Source organism: Anomalospiza imberbis, chromosome Z (genome assembly GCF_031753505.1).
Source record: "Anomalospiza imberbis isolate Cuckoo-Finch-1a 21T00152 chromosome Z, ASM3175350v1, whole genome shotgun sequence".
In the NCBI taxonomy this organism is placed as follows: Eukaryota; Metazoa; Chordata; class Aves; order Passeriformes; family Viduidae; genus Anomalospiza; species Anomalospiza imberbis.
In genome coordinates, this window is record NC_089721.1 from 63,513,791 (window position 1) to 63,531,437 (window position 17,647).

General features: G+C 40.2%; 1 protein-coding gene across 2 annotated transcripts in view; it reads left to right on the forward strand.

Annotated features, from left to right (window-relative positions):
- The window catches only part of CDC42SE2 (CDC42 small effector 2), a 90,236-nt gene continuing 72,589 nt past the window's right edge, over window positions 1–17,647 (forward strand). The window contains exons 1-3 of one of the 2 annotated variants that reach the window (XM_068176413.1): window positions 1–305; window positions 1,214–1,279; window positions 17,136–17,218. The gene's annotated coding sequence lies outside the window, so the exon portion shown is untranslated. Of the gene's footprint in view, window positions 306–525; window positions 669–1,213; window positions 1,280–17,135; window positions 17,219–17,647 lie in introns of those variants that run through there. The other variant, XM_068176414.1, reaches the window with a different exon arrangement.

The following is a 17,647-nucleotide window of genomic DNA, read 5'->3' on the forward strand; positions in this document are numbered from 1 at the left end:
ACCTGGGGATTCCCTCCCCGCGCCGCCGAGGTCGCCATCTTCACCTCTGAGCTCGCCTCGGACGCTGCCGGCCGGGCTCCCGGGGAGCCGCCGGGAGCCTGCGCCGCGCCTGCCCGCTGCATGTGAGCGGCGGGCGGCAGCGGCCTCCTCCGCGGATCTCTGCTGCGTCCTCCTCCGCGGATCTCTGCTGCGTCCTCCTCCGCCCCCGGCGCGGCGGGGAGGGGGCGCGGGACGCCCGGCAGCGGGAGACGGAGGTGCCGGGGCGCGGCGGGCACACAAAGGAGCGGGCGCCGCCGTGGGTAGCGGTGAGTGGCGGGGCAAGGCTGCGGGGATCCCCGCGCTCGGCATCCTGCCCTGTACCTGCCGGTGGGCTGGGCTGCGGCCACTCCCTTTCCCGGGGGCGCGCTGGGAGCGATGGGGGGGCTGTGTTGCGCCGCTGCCGGGGGCCGTCGGTGTTTCCCGCACCGACGGCTCCACAGCCGGGCAGCTGCGAGCGGCGGCCGAGCGAGCTGCCCGGGGGTGGCGGGGCTGGTGCTGGGCGGGGCGATACGGGGGAGGCTCCGGCCGTGCCGCCTCGGGAGCGGGCAGTGCCGCGGGCGCGGCGGGTGATGCTCAACCGTAATCCCGCTTGACGGTCGGACAAAGAGGAGAGAGCAACAAATTTTGTGGTGGGCGATTAAAAAAAAAAAAAAAAAAAGAAAGAAAAAAATAGAAGAGGGGTTTGGGCTTCCTGGGTTCCGTGGTTTTTATTTTTTCGATGTTTTGGTTTGTTGTGAGGCTTTTGGGGGGTGGGCTGGGGAGGTTTCTTTTGGTTCTTTTCCAATGCCGTGCGCCCCCGGCCCGTCTCCCGAGCGTGCCGCGGGAGGGCAGGTGCCGCGGTGGGCAGCGGGGCCTGGGGTCGGGCTGTGCCCGGCACAGGGCGTGGTGCCGCGGCGGTGATGCCGCGACGCCTCCGTCCCTCCCATCCGTGTCCCCGAGCGGTGTGCGGAGCCCCGCGGGGCCGCGGGAGCAGTGTAAGGCCCTCCCGGCTGGGGAAGGAGGGAGCTGGGATGCAAGAGCGATGACTTTCGTGCGCATCTAGAGAGGTAGATCAGCGTTCAACAGCTGTTATTTGAAATGTGGCGCTTGTCTGCTGGGGTGAGCGTGTGGTTTTCGGTCAGTCACTCCGTGCGTGTGGCCCTGTGCGTTTACCAGAATTGTAACTCTTCCGTAGGAGAACGTTCCAGGAGAACGTGAGGCCCTGTGACATTTAACTCTGAAGCTGGATATGCATTAAACTGTAAGTTGTCCAGTTTTGTTTCTGAACTTGGATTGATAAATGATTATTTCATGTCTGTGAGATAAAAACTTGAGAAGTAATTTAAGTGAGACCCTAGGCAGACTTTTCACATGCCTGTTGCATATATATGTCTTTCTTAGACTGCAATAACTGGTTAAAAAATAAAAAAGAAAATCTGGGAGAAAGTGATGCCTTAAGTGCTTGCTTTAATTGTTAGTGTGATGGATCTTACTTAATGCTCCAGGGCTGACAGTCACCTTTTAGACTTAAATCAGTGTTTAGGAAATACTGGTAAGTGTAATACTAGTGTGTTCCCCTACATTTGACTGAAATAAGTGAGATTAGATGCTGCTTTTTCCTCACTCACAAGGCATATTTAGTCAAGTGTTTTACTTAGGTGATCTGATTAATAGCAGCTCGTTGAAGGTATATATATATTTCTGAGTTGTTTTTTACAGTGTTAAAATATAGATGCATTTTTGAAAGATGTAATTAAATATTACATTTTGTCGTGGTTTGACATGGAAGTGATTTTTTCAGGAAGTTGGGTCAAACCAATCAGTGGTCAAGTTTGGATATTGGCACCTGAAGTGACCACTGAAGATAGGGATACGCCTCTGAGAACACAGGGGGTTAAAAGCAAGAACTCCCAAGAGCTCGCTCTCTTTGGTTCCGGTCAAGGTGCTGTGCAGACCTCCCCTGCCCAGCCATGGGGCTGGGTGGGGGAGGGGGAGCCATGCGGCCTGGTCGAGGTGAGCTGAGGGGTAGAAGGACTGGAACTGAGCCAGCTCCTGTGGACGGAAGGGTGGAAAGAAGCGGAGATGTCTTTGTCATCCCCCCACCAGAGGGAAGAGATAGAGAGTCCGGACGGCACCTGTAACTTTGCCGGCGCGGAAGAGAAGGGGGGGGGGGAAGGCGCCCAGCCTTGGCCTTGGAAGTCGGCTGCTGGGCAGAGATATCAGCCGTCCAGGGAGTCTGAGCTTTTAACCCCTTCCTGAGAAATGAAGGCTTTGTAAAATATTACTCCTCCTTGATTTGAAGTAGAAGAGAGACAGTCTGGGATCCGAGATGATAGAAAAAAATTCTCGAGTTGGAAGGAGATGATGGAGTGGCTTGTGGCTGGACTTCTCTTGTTAGCCATAGACTGAACCAAATTCTCCTAACAGAAGCTGCACTTAGGGTGGTGCGTTGGTGTGCCAGGAGACCTGTTTCAGTGATCACCAGCAGAGGAGTAAAGAGAAGGTGTGGAGAAGCCCTCTATCTTCAAGGAAGAAGAAGAGGAGAAGAAGACCTCTGTTCTTGGACCCTCAGCCCCAGGGGAAAATGGGGGGGACTGTAGTCCCAAAATGAGAAACTGAACTGTTGTCTCTTTTGGTCCACGGCAAAGCATCCTTAAAGGAGCCCTATGAGCAGTCTGTCCATGCACGGTGGTGAGAGCACTGTGACATGGAAGGAGAGTGTCACCATGGCAAATTTTCTTCGGGCGATTGCCATGTGTGACATGGAAACACAAGGGTGGCAATTGTGTTTCCTGGGGGGGGGGTCTGTGGCACAGGAGAGACTCCTGTCTCCCTTGAAAGACTGAGTATTCGAATATCTGAAGGGTGGCAACTTGATCAGGATCCTGGGTGGTGTCTCACTGTTGAGTTTGTTTAGGAATTAGGTGGGAGGAGGAGGGGTGTTTTAGAAAGTCTTCATCCAGGATTTAGTGTTTGTAGTTTTTATAGTAGTAGTAGTTTAATAAAGTTCTTTCCTTAGTTACTAAGTTTGGGCCTGCTCTGCTCTGTTCCTGATCACATCTCACAGCAATTATTTTAAAAAGTATATTTTCATGGAGGCGCTGGCATCGTGCCAGTGTCAAACCATGACACATTTCTACTGTAATAATGAGTTTTTTTGAAGGGTGAAAAGGACTGTTGTAGATGAAATTGCAGAAGTGATCAAGTAAATGACTACAACCACTAATGAAATAAGTAGCGGATCAAATAAGCAATGAGATAATTCACTGTACAAATTTAGTATATACATAAACTTCATTGTATGCCAATAGCTATATCACTGCTCTTTTAAATTTGGGTTCTCCCATTAGCTTGAGTGAGAAGCTGGAACCTGGATGTAGCTGTCTGGGCATCTAAAGTGATTTTGCTAACAATTATGAGTTACTCACTGTTCAAGACACTTCCTGGTGAATTTTCTCTATATCTAGGCCAGAGTTGTATAGCTTACAAATTATATCACACAGTCCATATAATGTTATGTGGCATTTGTGCACCAGAGGAACAAAGAACTCTAAAACTGTTGTTATATGTAGGTTATGTATATGTACAGAAATGTTGCAGTTAAATTATCTTTTGTTCTGTTTTGCAAAAAAATAATTGTCAATTTACTTGTGCTGTTGTATAATCATACAAAATAAATTTCTTTTGAAGCCTGCTAGTAATTCTGATGCTGTGAGTGTTTTGGAAGTTCTGTGGTAGCTTGGTGTGCAGTGTGGTGGTCTATGGGAAGTCTTGAGGACATGGTGGCTGATCACAATAGGGAAAAGACAGATTTCAAATATCCCATCAAGTAAAAAAAAAACTCTGAATTGATTTAGAAACAGGAAAAGGAGATGAGAAATTACGTATGTGTTCCAACTTTCTGTATATTTTACTGTATCTTTTTAAACCTGTATATCAGAGGTTTCATTGCAGTGATAAAATATTAACCCTAAAATGGTTTCAAAAAATCAGATCATGTGCTATAGAGTTGTTACAGTAAACAAGAAGGATTAAATGTCTCATTTCATTTCCTTCCCCAACAATAAGTTGCTTTTCTAGGCACAATGGTTGTTGGTGGTGAAATGGTGCTTAATCAACAGTTGTTGCTGTAATTGATTGTCCACTGCAGAGGAGTCCATGTAACACCCATTAACTTGAGCAAGCTTACACAAACCCTGAAGATACTTGTGCCAAACCTTTTGACCCTGAGTTGGGGGTGAAGGGGCTTCTTTTTTTGCCTCTTGTGTTTCTCCTCACTAGAATTAAAGTGCACTATTAGAAAAGTAGTGCACTTTTTCCTTTACACCACTGACAAGGAGAACATATTTCATTCTGTGATACATCTTTGAGGTGGCAGTTTCCTGAAGTTCAGGATTAGTTTTTCAAACTATTAGGAATAGCACTGAGATACTTGATTTATAGACCTACCTTTTAGGCGTGAAACATAATGTGGAATTAAATGACTCAATAATGGAAAAAAAGAACCCTGGTGTTGAAGTACTCCCTTGAGATACTGCTCCTGTTGATTTTTTTTTGTTATTGTTACTTTATTTTCAGTGAACCTAGCTTGACAAATTAAATGTAAACTTAGCATACCATACTGCTAAGGAAAATCTTGTGCCAGTCTGTTTTGCATGCTCTTTCACATTTCGTTTTAGCTCTGGACAGAAACCCACTGGGTTCTGGTCAGTGTCAGGGAGTGCTTGGATAGAATTCAAATGAGACTAATTTTCACTTTTGAGTTATATACTTTGTCTATTCAAATCAGTTTTCAGCAACTCAGTTGCAGCTCTTGATTGCACTTGACAGCCTGGATCCACATAGTGAATAGCAGTTTATCATATAATTCAGTAGTGCAATATGTGTATTTCCTAGCTATGATTCTAGCAAGCATTACAGACTGTTGCCTTAGGTAAATATATGTAAACACTTATCTTTGGTCACCGCCTTACCCCTGGGTGTGTGTTTCTCATTCTACGCCTCTGTGTGCGTGTAGATAAAGTGCATGAAGGCTAGTGTGGCCCTTGTTCCTCGTGCCATATTCATTAAAATGTGTTTGTTGCTACCATAACTTTAATATTAGCCATCTTATGTCTCCTATTTTAATACTGGTCTTGTATTGTGTAGCAATTAAAAATAGTTTTAGAGGAACTTAGGATGCTGTGGAAGTGTTTGTCACTGTTTTCATACTTTAAAAGTGCTTTCTGAAGGACTGTAGACAATTGACTGCTGAAACATGAATGCTTGTCTCCCACTCCGATTTTATCAATGCTCAAAGTATACTTAGCAGGGTTGACATGAAAGAGTTATTTTTATATAATAGGTGCTATATTACTTTTGTGTTAAAAAGTACTGAAGCAAAGTGTATATCACTACACTAATAAATTATTTTATTTTTTGAATAGACTAGATGTAGATGTGCTAGAAAAGCAGGCACATGATGTTCCTTTCTGTAACCAAGCCTAGGAGGAAAATGAAGGAGAGAGGGGGAGGAGGAATGCTGCTCTGACGGATGCTGATCTTGAGATGGGTGGATTGGATTAATTTTTCTTTAAAGAAAATCAGTTGATCTGAAGAGAGGCTTTTGAGTATTCACAGTCACTTAAAGGTTTCATGTTATTTTGATGAAGCAAGTCTGTCTTGCATGATGAGTGTCTCATTGTATGACTGGCAGTGATAAGAAATGATGACAAATTCAAGGAAGAGGCAACCTGAAACAATTGAACGTGGGTAAAAGAGCAATCAAACAGCTGCAGTGAACATGTTTCAGTGGAGGCTTCACATAAAGGGCAGATTGAGCAGGAAGTTTAGCAGCGAGAAAGCTGCCTATTAGTAGCAAAGTGAATGTAGGAAAATTAGGCTGGTGAGTGTCCTGCGAGTGGGTCTTGGCTCAATACCAAGACATCCCCGAGTCATACATAGATGGGTAACTGTGCCTGAGGACTCCTGTGGTCTTTCTCAAATGAAATGTTTTGTGTGTGCTCAGAAGTGGATGTGTGAGATGAAATTACTAGACCAAGGGCAGCCATAAGAGGAACAGTAGTTTCTGTTGATTGCTTCACCTCAATAACAAGGGGAAGAGGAGCTGCCTTGTCCATATAGAAGGCAAAGTTAAGGGAGTGCAGGCCTACTTCAAAGCAGTCTTATATATTCTTTGTCAGTGTCACATTAACAGAATGGCTTAGGAAGGAGGTGTAAAGAGGAAGATGTAAGGTGTAAATGAAATTGTCAGCAGGTTTTGCAGGCTTCTTCCTGAAACATAACTGAAATATATTAATTTCGTCTTCTAATTTATTTAGTTTTCTGTTCAGTCAGATTTGCAATATTTGTTGTCAGATGTCAGAGGAAGAGCTGCTGGTGTGACTTGGGGGTATCTTGTGCAGGGCTAAGAGTAGGACTTGATTATCCTTGGGGTTCCCTTCCAACTCAGCATATTCTGTGATTCTCTTGTACCTTCTGTCTGCATGTGCATGAGTGGTGCATGGGAGAATGCAAACTGCTGATAATTGCACTGCCTGAAGAGCTAGGAGCTACTACACACCTTGCTTCTGTGTTATGGCTAAAACTATATTCAATGAACAACTGAAATGGGTCTCTGTGAGTTGTGTTCAATGGTTTACTTATTTTGCTGATGTAGGGATCATATTATAGGCTGACATCTAGTCATGTCAGAGGTCTACTGAATTGCAGTTGCCTGAGCCCTTGATCTGATACCATAGTTACTAGAAAACAGTTACTTCAGTTCTTCACTGGGCAGAGTTTGAACCCTTTCTCCACCGTACATAAATTGTAACATAAATTGTAATGCCTGTGTCTGCATTGCATAAACCAGTGCCTCTGTGTTGGGGAAGAAGTGCTGGAGGAGAAATTTCAGTTCATCTTTATAGAAAAGGAGAAACTCTGATCTAAACAGTAATGCTGGGAGAGTAGTGCACATGGAGATGACCTCTCTGATCTAGTAACTTTTCACAGCTAAACAGTTAGAATGCCTTGAGTTGCACTTCAGGCAAGCAAGGATAAAATATTTTAAGTATCTCTATCAATTTAGGCTAAAAGAGGGAGCGATTTTTTTTATCAATATATGAACAGTACAAGGACAAAACTCTACATGAGCCAAGTAACTGATTACAGACTGCATCATGGTTCGCTGGGTATTTTGGTAGCTCATACTTTTTTACAAATCGCTGTACAACTCAACCTGTTTTTTTCTAACTGTATGTGCCTTGAACTTTATCACAAAGAGTTCAAAAATGTTTCCTTACAAAATCTTTCTTTTCAAAGAATAAAAAGTGTGTTGTCACCAAAGCTTCCCCAGTTAAAATCCCAGTTGTCCTCATAGAAAAAAATAAATGTGTGCCTTCAGACTGAGGTTTGTGAATTCTGTCTTAAATTTAGTACCTTTTCTGTCTTAAAGTTCTGGCTTATCTTTGTATGGGCTTGACATAGTTTTCTCATGCTTCATTTTTGGAATGGGGCCTTTAATCATCCTTTTTGTACCCACTCACTGAATTTGGAGACCAACTGTTTAAATCTCTTGCAAAAATATGACTTTCCTAATTGGAAGCTGGCTTCCTTGTCAAAACAGTCATGCTGCTTAGTACTGAAATATTATATTGTCCCGGGGTGACAGGACATTTTCATGCTTTGTATCCCAATCGTGTATTCCTGTTCCCATGCTCTCAGTTTGTTTTGTCTATAGCCGCGCCTCTCCCCCGGCTGCTTGCTCTGGCTTGCTGCTGCTAGCTTTAGGCCTGCTTTGCTTGCTCTGCTCGCTTGCTTTTTTTGTTTTGTCTTTGCTTGCCTTATTTTGCCATTTTTCTATTTTTGTTTTTCCCTTCCTTCCTTCCTTCCTCCCCTTCCCTGAAGACATCAGACCTGCTTGGGACCTTGATTTGGGAAGGTCAAGGAACTCCTCAGGAGTCTGCATTACAGAGGAGCTCAGCACCCTCCTCAGCAGACTGCCCAAGCCGTTTTGCCTCTCTTGGACTGGTGAAAACGTTTGTTGTCATCTCGGGCTGCTTTTCTTGTGTTGGGGAGTGTTTTTTTGTTCTTGCTTAATAAACAAGTTTTTTCCACTTTTCCTCCGAGGAAATTCCTCCCGAACCCGGTGGTAGGGGGGAGGAGTTGTCGAGGTTTGTTTCCTTTAAGGGGCTCCTTTAGAAATTTTCCCCTAATTTGTCCTAAACCAGGACATATATGCAGAATATGTCTTGTTACATTTATTGGTTGCTTTTATCTTACAGCTCCTATTCAATAAGTCTTGTACTGTCTGATAACACCTCTTTTAATTGGCCCCATGTGATGCAGCTATTAGCATCAAACACCAGTTGCTAGAGGAATTCCACCTACTCCTTTAAAGCTTCCTGAGAACAGTTTTTCACTTGAGCTCAACTACCTATTTCTTCTCTTAACCCTTCAAGTGAATGGTATCTTGTCCTGGTATATTTGCACTGAAGTTCTTTTCTAGCAAGCTGAGTTTTATAAGATTTGTTCTGCCTTGATATAGTTAAAAAAAACCCTAAAATTGACGTGAGAATGTAGTTTCAAGATAAGTTGTCCTGTTCACTTGAACTGTATAAACAGATTTTGAGATACAGTAGAAGCTATTTCCTTCAGCCAAAATTAAGTATAAGTATTTCAGAAATAGGACTTTACCCATTTTATTTGGTGTAGACATGTTCAAGAAGTCAGTGTACAGTGGACTGGAAGAAAGGCTTAAAATGTGTATTTTAAGTAACATTTTTAAGGGAAGGAAAAAGGGAGCAGGGAGTAGTCTTCACCAAAAAACACCAAAGTGTTATTTTTGGTATTTCATGCACTCCTTGCTCATCTGATTTTTTTGGTTTTGTCCTCAAGCACATGTGAGAAATTACCTTTGCAGAGGTAATAGAAAACTAAGCTTTGATGCATTTCATTATTTTATTTCTTTTTGGTTGTTTGGATGGTTTTGTCCTATCAAAAATTCATCTTGCACAAGTGTTTAGGTGATGTGCTCACAGTAGGAGCATGTCACTGGTTACAGCCAGGGTTTGCTACCCTTGATTGTAGTCAAATCTTTATTTCAGTGTTGAAATAGGGACTTTTTTAAAAGGATAAATGTAGGTGTGTTCAGCTCTGCTATTTCTTATAACTGTACCTTTTTTTCTTCTAAGCTGTCTTGTAAATGGCAAAGCCTTGTGTACTCTTCAAAAATCTTGGTTCAACTTGAGACTGCATTGAGGGGAATTTGAAGGGGCAGTATGTCAGTACAGACACATGTGGATCATCCTCTAGGGTCTGCTGTATCCAAGCTTCCTATAAGCTTTTTCTGTAGAAGAACCTCTAAATCCTTGCACTTTCCCTGCCTTTACTTTTCCATGAATGATTGCTAAGAGGCACTTTCACTTAGCACAGGCCTTTCCTGGGAAGTCAGCAGGGGTGGTGACTCCTTTCAGCTCTAAGCATTGCAGGTCAAACCCTGGCTATGATTAAATTAGTGGTGAAGCTTTCACTGAGGTACTAAATTCATTACAGTTTAAAGTCTGCAGAGCTAGTTATCTGCATTTCTGCAAGAATGCATTTGCGAGAGCGATACTGGCCATCAACCAGCAGTTAGCAGTTATGGTGGAGTCTTACATCTTGTATTTCTTCAGCAGAATTGCAGATAATTGTATCCAGAGGTGCTTACAGACCAAAGTGTGAGCATTGTCATTTTATATACAGAAAAATACAGATGCTGGAGGTTGTGGTGGATTTAGTTTTTAACATATTTATTATTTGTTTGGGGCACAATTGTCACCTTTGCTCCCAGTCCTTTATCTTCTGTGTTGTCAGGATATATATGTATTCACAGTTAGATGATACTTATTTCTTAAGATTATTTTATTATTATTAGTTCAGTTGAAAATTGTAATAGATAAAAGGAGACTGCGTCAAGAGTGATCCCACTTGGGAGAAGCATACAGCAGGCACAGACCTCTGATAATCCAAATAAGTGTGCATTTTAGTGAAATAGTATGTAAATTAAGAATTCCATTGAAGAAAATATGTTGTTCTGAAAGTGATGCTTCCACAGATCAGATAGGCACTCAAATATTCACGGAGGTAATGGGTGATTCTAGATTATGCTTTTTATACTGTATACATGCTACCTCTTTTTAAAAATTCTTAAGCTTTGTTCTTTTTCTTTCAAGGACTTTTCTTTCAGAAAGTGTGATCTGAAAGCTTTGTTGCTTTGTTTCTACTGGTTGAGATCATATTCAGATATTTTTGTCAGTGTTCTTCTGTACAAACAATTTTATCAAACTATTTGTGACTTAATGTCTTTTTAAATGTAACTTAATTTGTGCTAATATCTATTCAAAGATGCTGAGGTCAAATGCTGTACTGTTCTGAAGTCCCAGGCAGCAGATTTTGCAGATCACCATGGTTATGTGCGTGTGTGCATGTGGGAGGAAGGCTAAAGTTGGAATCTGCATTAACAGAATCTGTTAATATTACATATGCTCAGTGGCACTGCTTGTTCTTTGACATGCATGTTCTTTGACTGCATGTTCTTTGCTTAATTAAAAACAAAGTAATACAATGTAATTAAAAGCCCCTATTGTCTAATTTTTAATCTTTTTTTTGTGTGTGTATGTGTGTTTCTGAAACAAATCTACTGAAATAATAAAATATGGGTAATTATGGAATCTTCTTTCTGTTCAGAAAATAGCATATGGTGATCTTGTAAATTAGCAAAGAAGCTCCACAATTTCTTTGATCCCTCTCTGAGAACTTACAGATAGACTTAAAAGTCATTGTGTTACAGCTAGAGATATCTACCAAGAGCACTTGCTACTGATAATGCATGTCCTGGTGATTTCTGCCAAAGCATTGTGAATGTTTAAGGGGCTTGATTTTGGGTAAGCATATTTAGATTCTTCTGTACTTGTAGTTGTTTTCTCAGATACAGAATTAGTTCTGAAGTATCATCAATGCTAGTTTAGTTATTTTTTTTTTTTAATAAAGGACTGTGTTCTGTTCTGAAACTGATTCTTAATTGCCCTTAGTCAGTGCTGATTACAGATAAACTTATTAATGCCTATGAATTCGTAGGAAAAGTGGACAAGAGAAAAGTTAAAAAGTTAAAGCTGACTTTTCTTGTCTCTTAATTACTGTAGTCTAAATAAACTTGGAAAAATGGAGACTTGTATGAAGAATAATTTCTTTTCCCCATTGCTATATTGATTGTCTCAAGCCTCAAAGTAGGAGAACAATGAAGTCTGCGAAGGATGTAGAGGGGAAGCCATACAAAGAGTGGCTGAGGTCATTCAGTTTGCTGAGCCTGGAGGAGACTGAGGAGAGGCAGAGACCTCATTGCAGTCTACAACTTCCTTGTGAGGGGAAGAGGAGCATCATTGATCTCTATGATGACCAGTGGCAGGACCCGAGGGAATGGTATGAGGCTGCTGTGCTAGGAGAGGTTTAAGTTGGATATTAGGAAAAGGTTTTTTACCCAGAGTGTGTTTATTCCTGGAAAAGGCTCCCTTAGGAAGTGGTCACAACACCAAGCCTGACAGAGTCCAGAAGTCTTTGGACAATGCTCTTGGGCACATAGTGTGACTCTCAAGGCTGTCCTGTGCAGGGCCAGGAGTGGGATGGTGATCCTTGTGGTTCCTTTTCAGTTCAGCACATTATATGATTCTGTGAAATTTTAATTACTTGGAATCACTTTCTCGCTTAAAAATACTGACCCACTGCTATTGAGAATTACAGGCATTGATATGGGTTCAAAATGCAGACCAAGTCATTATGACTTTTGTTAGATTGCCTGAGAGAGTGGGCTTCTTAACTCTTTCATTGCATAATGAAACAGCCCAGAAGGATGGGGAGTTGAGATGCTCTTGCTGCATCAGAGTTCAGATGAGTCAGGAGGTTCACCAGAGCTGCCTTTGCCACCAGTAGAACAGAGTTATTAGCCTGGCGTGACGTGAACATTCAGACTGTTCTTAACTTGGGAGGTCATCTGGAGATCTGAGCCATCTGTGTGTGCATTCACATTACTTGGTGCATTTTGTTTTTACAATGCTATTCACTTGTTGTAAACAATCTGTCATAGTAATAATGCTTATTACTGTGATATTTTTCCTTCAAAATGCCAGGCCTCCTTTTGAGAGTGCAAGTGTGGGCAGTGATGGCTTTGACAGTCTTTGCCTTAGGAAAACAAGCTGCTTTTTCAAGGCTGTTTTTGCGAGGGCTGAACATCAACTATGTATGCAGTGTAGTCATTTGTATATCTAGTGACTTGCTAGGTCCTTTTTTGCTTTTTGAGGAGAAAGATACTTACCATCCACTAGACTATCTCTCTTTAAGGCTCTTTAAAAGACAAAACTTGAGGGTCAGTAGGACTTCAGACAGTGAACAGTTGTAGGTTTGGGTAGGATTTTTTTTTCATTCCATCATTCCCTTGACCTGTCTGCTTCTGATAGGTGCAGGATCTGTAGTACCACACAGATTGACTGTCACCTGGGTGATTTAAAGTAGACAGATTTTTCATATTAGATTTAGAAGAAAAAATTCAAGTAGACTACATCCTTTATCTGATGAATCAGTGAAGTTACTCATGTCAGGTTTTCAAAGTCTGTATTGGCAGGGGTGAAAACAGAGTACCTGCTCTGAAAAGCATGCTACTAAATGCACCTTCCTTTTACTGCTTAGAAAAAAAGAAAAGCCTTTATGGTAGTAAAATAATCTTGAGAAAGAAATATTAATACACAGATACTTTTTCCACTTTAGAAAGGTTTAGCCTCTCAAACTTTGAGAGGCTCAAATACATACCGAGTTTCTCCATACTCAAAATTCAGTGTGTCTAATTAAAATGAAATACAAGGTTTCACCCTTTATGTAGCTGAATTTCTGCATTTTCTGCTTCTAACCCCAAAGTACTTTTCAGTATTCTCCCTAATGTGTTCATACAGTGTTATGGGTTTATCTTCTAAAGCAGGCATGTGTGTCTCTGATGAGCCAAGGAATTTCATTAGAAAGAGGAGAAATAGGAAAGCCTGATGCCAGTACAGATAAACATGACCTGGATGCCATTCTTATGGATGTCTGACTCCTCCTTCCTTCTCCTAATTCTGGGAGAATTATTTGCCTTTTTTTTCTGTCTTGGTGGGAATTTCTGGAGGCCAACCAAGATAAATGCAAACATTATAAAGTATTGAAATGTCTTGGTGTTGCTGTCTTCTGAGGATCTCTTGAGAACAATGTTTGAGATGAGGAAAAGGCATTCTGAGGTAAGTTTAAGTAGGCTACTGTCCCAAGTCCTCTTGTAGGGCTAAGTTGGTGAATAGAAGTATCTTTCTCCTTAAGAAACAGAGTGTCTTTCTCCTAAAAACATACCTTAAGTGCAAACTCCATCTCTAGTTTGTCCTCTTAAGGAACTCTGAATTTGAGATTTATATCCCTCTGATGGGAATGGGAGACACTAAAATGAACCTCCACAATTTTCTTCAACTTCTCTTTAATGTTACATACTGTATGTGTCTTTTGGTGCCAAATATTCACAGCTCTAAACTCACTGACATGTCACTGACTCCATTCATTACAGTTCTGTGTAATTAATTGCTGTATCAGTTACAGACTTCATAGTGAAATTATAAATATGCTCTACGGGCTGTCTGTAATTTTCTGTATGTATCTGACTTTGCCTTTGACTAGAATAGAATGAGGTTTGTAAATCTGTGTGTATATATGGTATATGTCTATGAAGATAAAAATTACTTGGGTGCAAGATAAATCATTGGCATTTTTTCCATTTTTGTTTTTAGTAAAATTCAAAATGATGAAAAAGTTTCAAATGAAGACAGTGAAACCCAATGCAAACTTCAGATTTTTATTTTCTAATGGATAAAACAGTGAAACTGCTGAAGTTCACTGTTTTTTTTCTTCCAATGGACAGGACTGAATGTTTGCAGGCTATTTAACTGTTCATGTACTGTAAATTCATGAGTTCTTTAGCTTAGAAAATATTTTTCTTTATGGTATGAATACATTTTTAAAGTTTATAGTGTACATGTATTGTGTTTTCAAGTTCTGTATCAAATTTCAACCTGTTTTGTGTAATTAGAAAACAACTTAGAAAATGTTATGGAACTGCAGTAATGCTTTTACTCTCTGAATTTGATACTTAGAAATAGCAGTATTCATTTTCTCAATTCTGTTGATGCTGATGATGCTTTTATAGCTGTTCCACTAAAATATATTTCTTTGGCATTGAGGTTCTCTAAAATAATGTCTCTCTTCAGTTGAAGAACTATACTGATAGATACGTTTCACTTTTCTGTGGGCACACATATCTCATTTACCCTGTTGATTTGGTTTTTGTTGTCTTTGTTTCATATGCAAGTTTTATAGTGAACTCCTCATAAAAGGCTAATGTGACTTGTAAGCTGGGAAGGACTAAGTAAAATAAGAAATCATCTGAGCAGATAATATCAGGATGACAATGAAATCACCTGTTAATGTGACCTGTTAATCACTAATGCAACATTAGTAATTTCTTGTAACTGGTTAAATCAGTAATGTATATAGTAGTGTAATTACTATTTAGAAATACAGGCTTGAAAACAAGGTTTCAGAGAAGCAGACCGCTTTAGATTCTCACACAAATGATACTACTTAGACAAATGCTTGTTATAACTGGCTCTTTTAAGGAATGTGATGTGAGCAAGTATGCAGTAAGTTGTCCAGAGTTAATAGGAAATTGGCACAGCTGCATAAGTAGTGTGCCTTGGCAGTACCTGCAAACAACTACTTTTTCCACTCTGCTGTCATTTAATAGCCTTTCAAACCAAAAGTCTACCATTTATAGAAATCACTTTGTTAATTAAATTGTCCATTAGGATGTATGTGTAGTCTCCAGGATTCGTACATCTGGGATTCTAAATAGCTGTGACATGATCACTTACAACCACTGGTCCAGATCATCTCATTTCTGACTTACTTGTTAAGATGTTATTGTACAAGGATGGCTTTCATTGTTCTGTCCTGCTGCTCTTACAGCATGGCCTCACATTTCTAATGCTGAAGTTTAGTGAAAGTCTTGAAGTCTTTTCTCCTTTAAGGAGAGGGTTGGAGGAAGATATTTGGCTTAGAGATTGTAAATATAGATATTCTTATATCTACTGTTATCTCATTTGTATAAATGTTATTACGTATTTAAATTTTTTATACTTAATTGGTCTCTACATGCTTAGGATGTTAAGTCTGCTATTCATGTGTTCTCTTTGCTAATTTCTCATAATGCAGTTTTCTCTCAGTGAAATTTACTAGTATGAGTCTTTCTCCACTTTGCTTTCAGTTGCATTGCATGTGAGTGAGGAGGTCTGTGTTAACTGCAGCTAAATGATTTGTTTCTTCTATCTATGTATCAGATATTGTCCACGGAGTCTTAAACTAGAATGTAGCTAAGTATCAATTGACATTTCTGTCATAAGGTTGACATCTACTCTAAAATGACATGATTGACTTTCTAGCTTTAAGGATTTTATTTGCTTAATATTGGACTTTCACAGCTCTTGACATGTGATGCTATGTCAAGACAAGTTTACCCCTTTCCCCTTTTCCTTCACAACATTTTTCTTTTCATTTAACCATTTAACCATTTTTCTGCATTTATAGTCTGTTATACCTGCTGTTGTCTGCCTTAGCTCTTCATTTCTAGTCCATAATTTCTCTGACAATCATTTCTGAAAACTATATGGATAAAGATAAAAATCCCTTAATTTTACTTTTTAAATCTGTATTATGTCAGTCTAAGAAGGAGAAGTCTTGGTTCTCTAGTGCGTGAGCAAGGAAGGGCTGAGATATGATAAAAAAGCCCCCACTAGGCTTCAGCAAGCAATGCCTCACCATATAGTGTGAAGGTTAAACACTGGGGATCTCAACTGTTGTAGGGAGGTAGAACTTTTTGTCTGGGGAGTTGTTTTGCTCTGTTTTGGTTTGTTTTGGTTATTTTAGTAAAATCTGCAAAACATTGCCCTATCTAACGCAGGAAATGTACAAAGTTTAATTTACTACTGCACGTACTTAATTTTTATATGTACCTTTGAAGTATGAACTAGATTGTTTGGTATTTTCATCTTTCCTCACATCTTCTGTCTGTTTTGAAACCCATTTCTGATGTATCAATGCTGTCATGACTATTATTGCAGGTGGATGTTCTGTGAATACCAGGGTGTTCTGGTTTGTTTGGTTTGAGTTTTTTTGAATAGAGGTTTAACAGCACTAAATATTCTCGTGCTACTTCAAGTAGCAGTGTTTCTTCTTGTCACTCAGAGTCAGCTCTTAGGAATGTGTTTCCTTTCTGTTATTGCCTGCAGTACTTGTAATCCATCCTTCCTTTTAACTGAGAACTGCTGAACTCTGTAGCAGATGTCATGAACGTGATTCAGTGACAAACTTTTTTGCTAAACCTCACACACTTCATGTCATTTGATTGCCATGTTATTGGGAATTGGTACAAAACAAGTATTCCCTGAACTACCTGGTGTTACCAGTAATTTGAAATCTGATCACTAAGAAAGGTACCTAGCTATAATCTTGCAAAAATAATGTTGGAACATGCATACAATTTCCATGCACCCCTGCTGTGGAAAGCTGTGGAAAGTGGGTCTGTGGAAAGTCTGACCCTAGCAAAGGAAGCAGCCAAAACTTAAGTTGGTACTGCTTTTGTACCCATGCTCCTTATTTACTTCATTTAAGTACATTAAACATATGTATATATGTGTATATACATATGTGTATATATATAAATTATTTATGAATTTTAAACAATGTGTAAACATACTGGGATGTAAGAATTAAGAGTACCTGAGTGTGCACAAGTCAGTGAAAGTTTCTTTCAACAGTGCTGTAAACAAGGTAGTCGTAATCCTTGAAATCATTCACAAGTGGAAGTAGTTTAGTCATTCTGACACCTGTGGTGCTTTGCAAAGGAGAAACTTTGGAGGAACTTCTGACTCTCACTCTTGGTAGCTGTTTTTTTCCTGGAACTATGAAGTTACATTGCTCTTCACTGTGAATAGATTGGATTAGGTGCTGTAACAGATAGTAACCTAATTCTATTTTTTCAGTTTTTCGTCGCTTTCTAGAATTGGGGATATCGTCACTGAATAACTTGCTGCTTAAAGAAAGTAACAGAAGTTGGGAAATTCAGGTAGGCAATTCTTTCAGTTTACTATGCACTTTAAATGTTGATGCAAATATGTATGACAGATCTATAAATATTCATTGTGGTACTAAAACCATCAAAGCATGATACAGATTTTAACCTTAATAAGATTTAATGTGGTTTCATGGTGCATTTTGTGAGCTCTAAACAGGCCCTGAGAAGCCCCTGATAAGAATTCCAACTGACTTATGATATGCAATTGTTCTTTGTGCTCATAATAAAAATATATTAATGTTCATAACTAATATGATAGGAGGTCCAGGTACTTTGTAATAAATTTAACGAACTGTTTTTGACAAACTGTTGTCTTGTTGCCAATAGACTCCAGTATTCATGGTATGTGCAGCCACATACTCTTCTACTTCTTCTCCCAATTTTCTTATCAAGGAAAATTCTTGATGGATTTGCTAATTA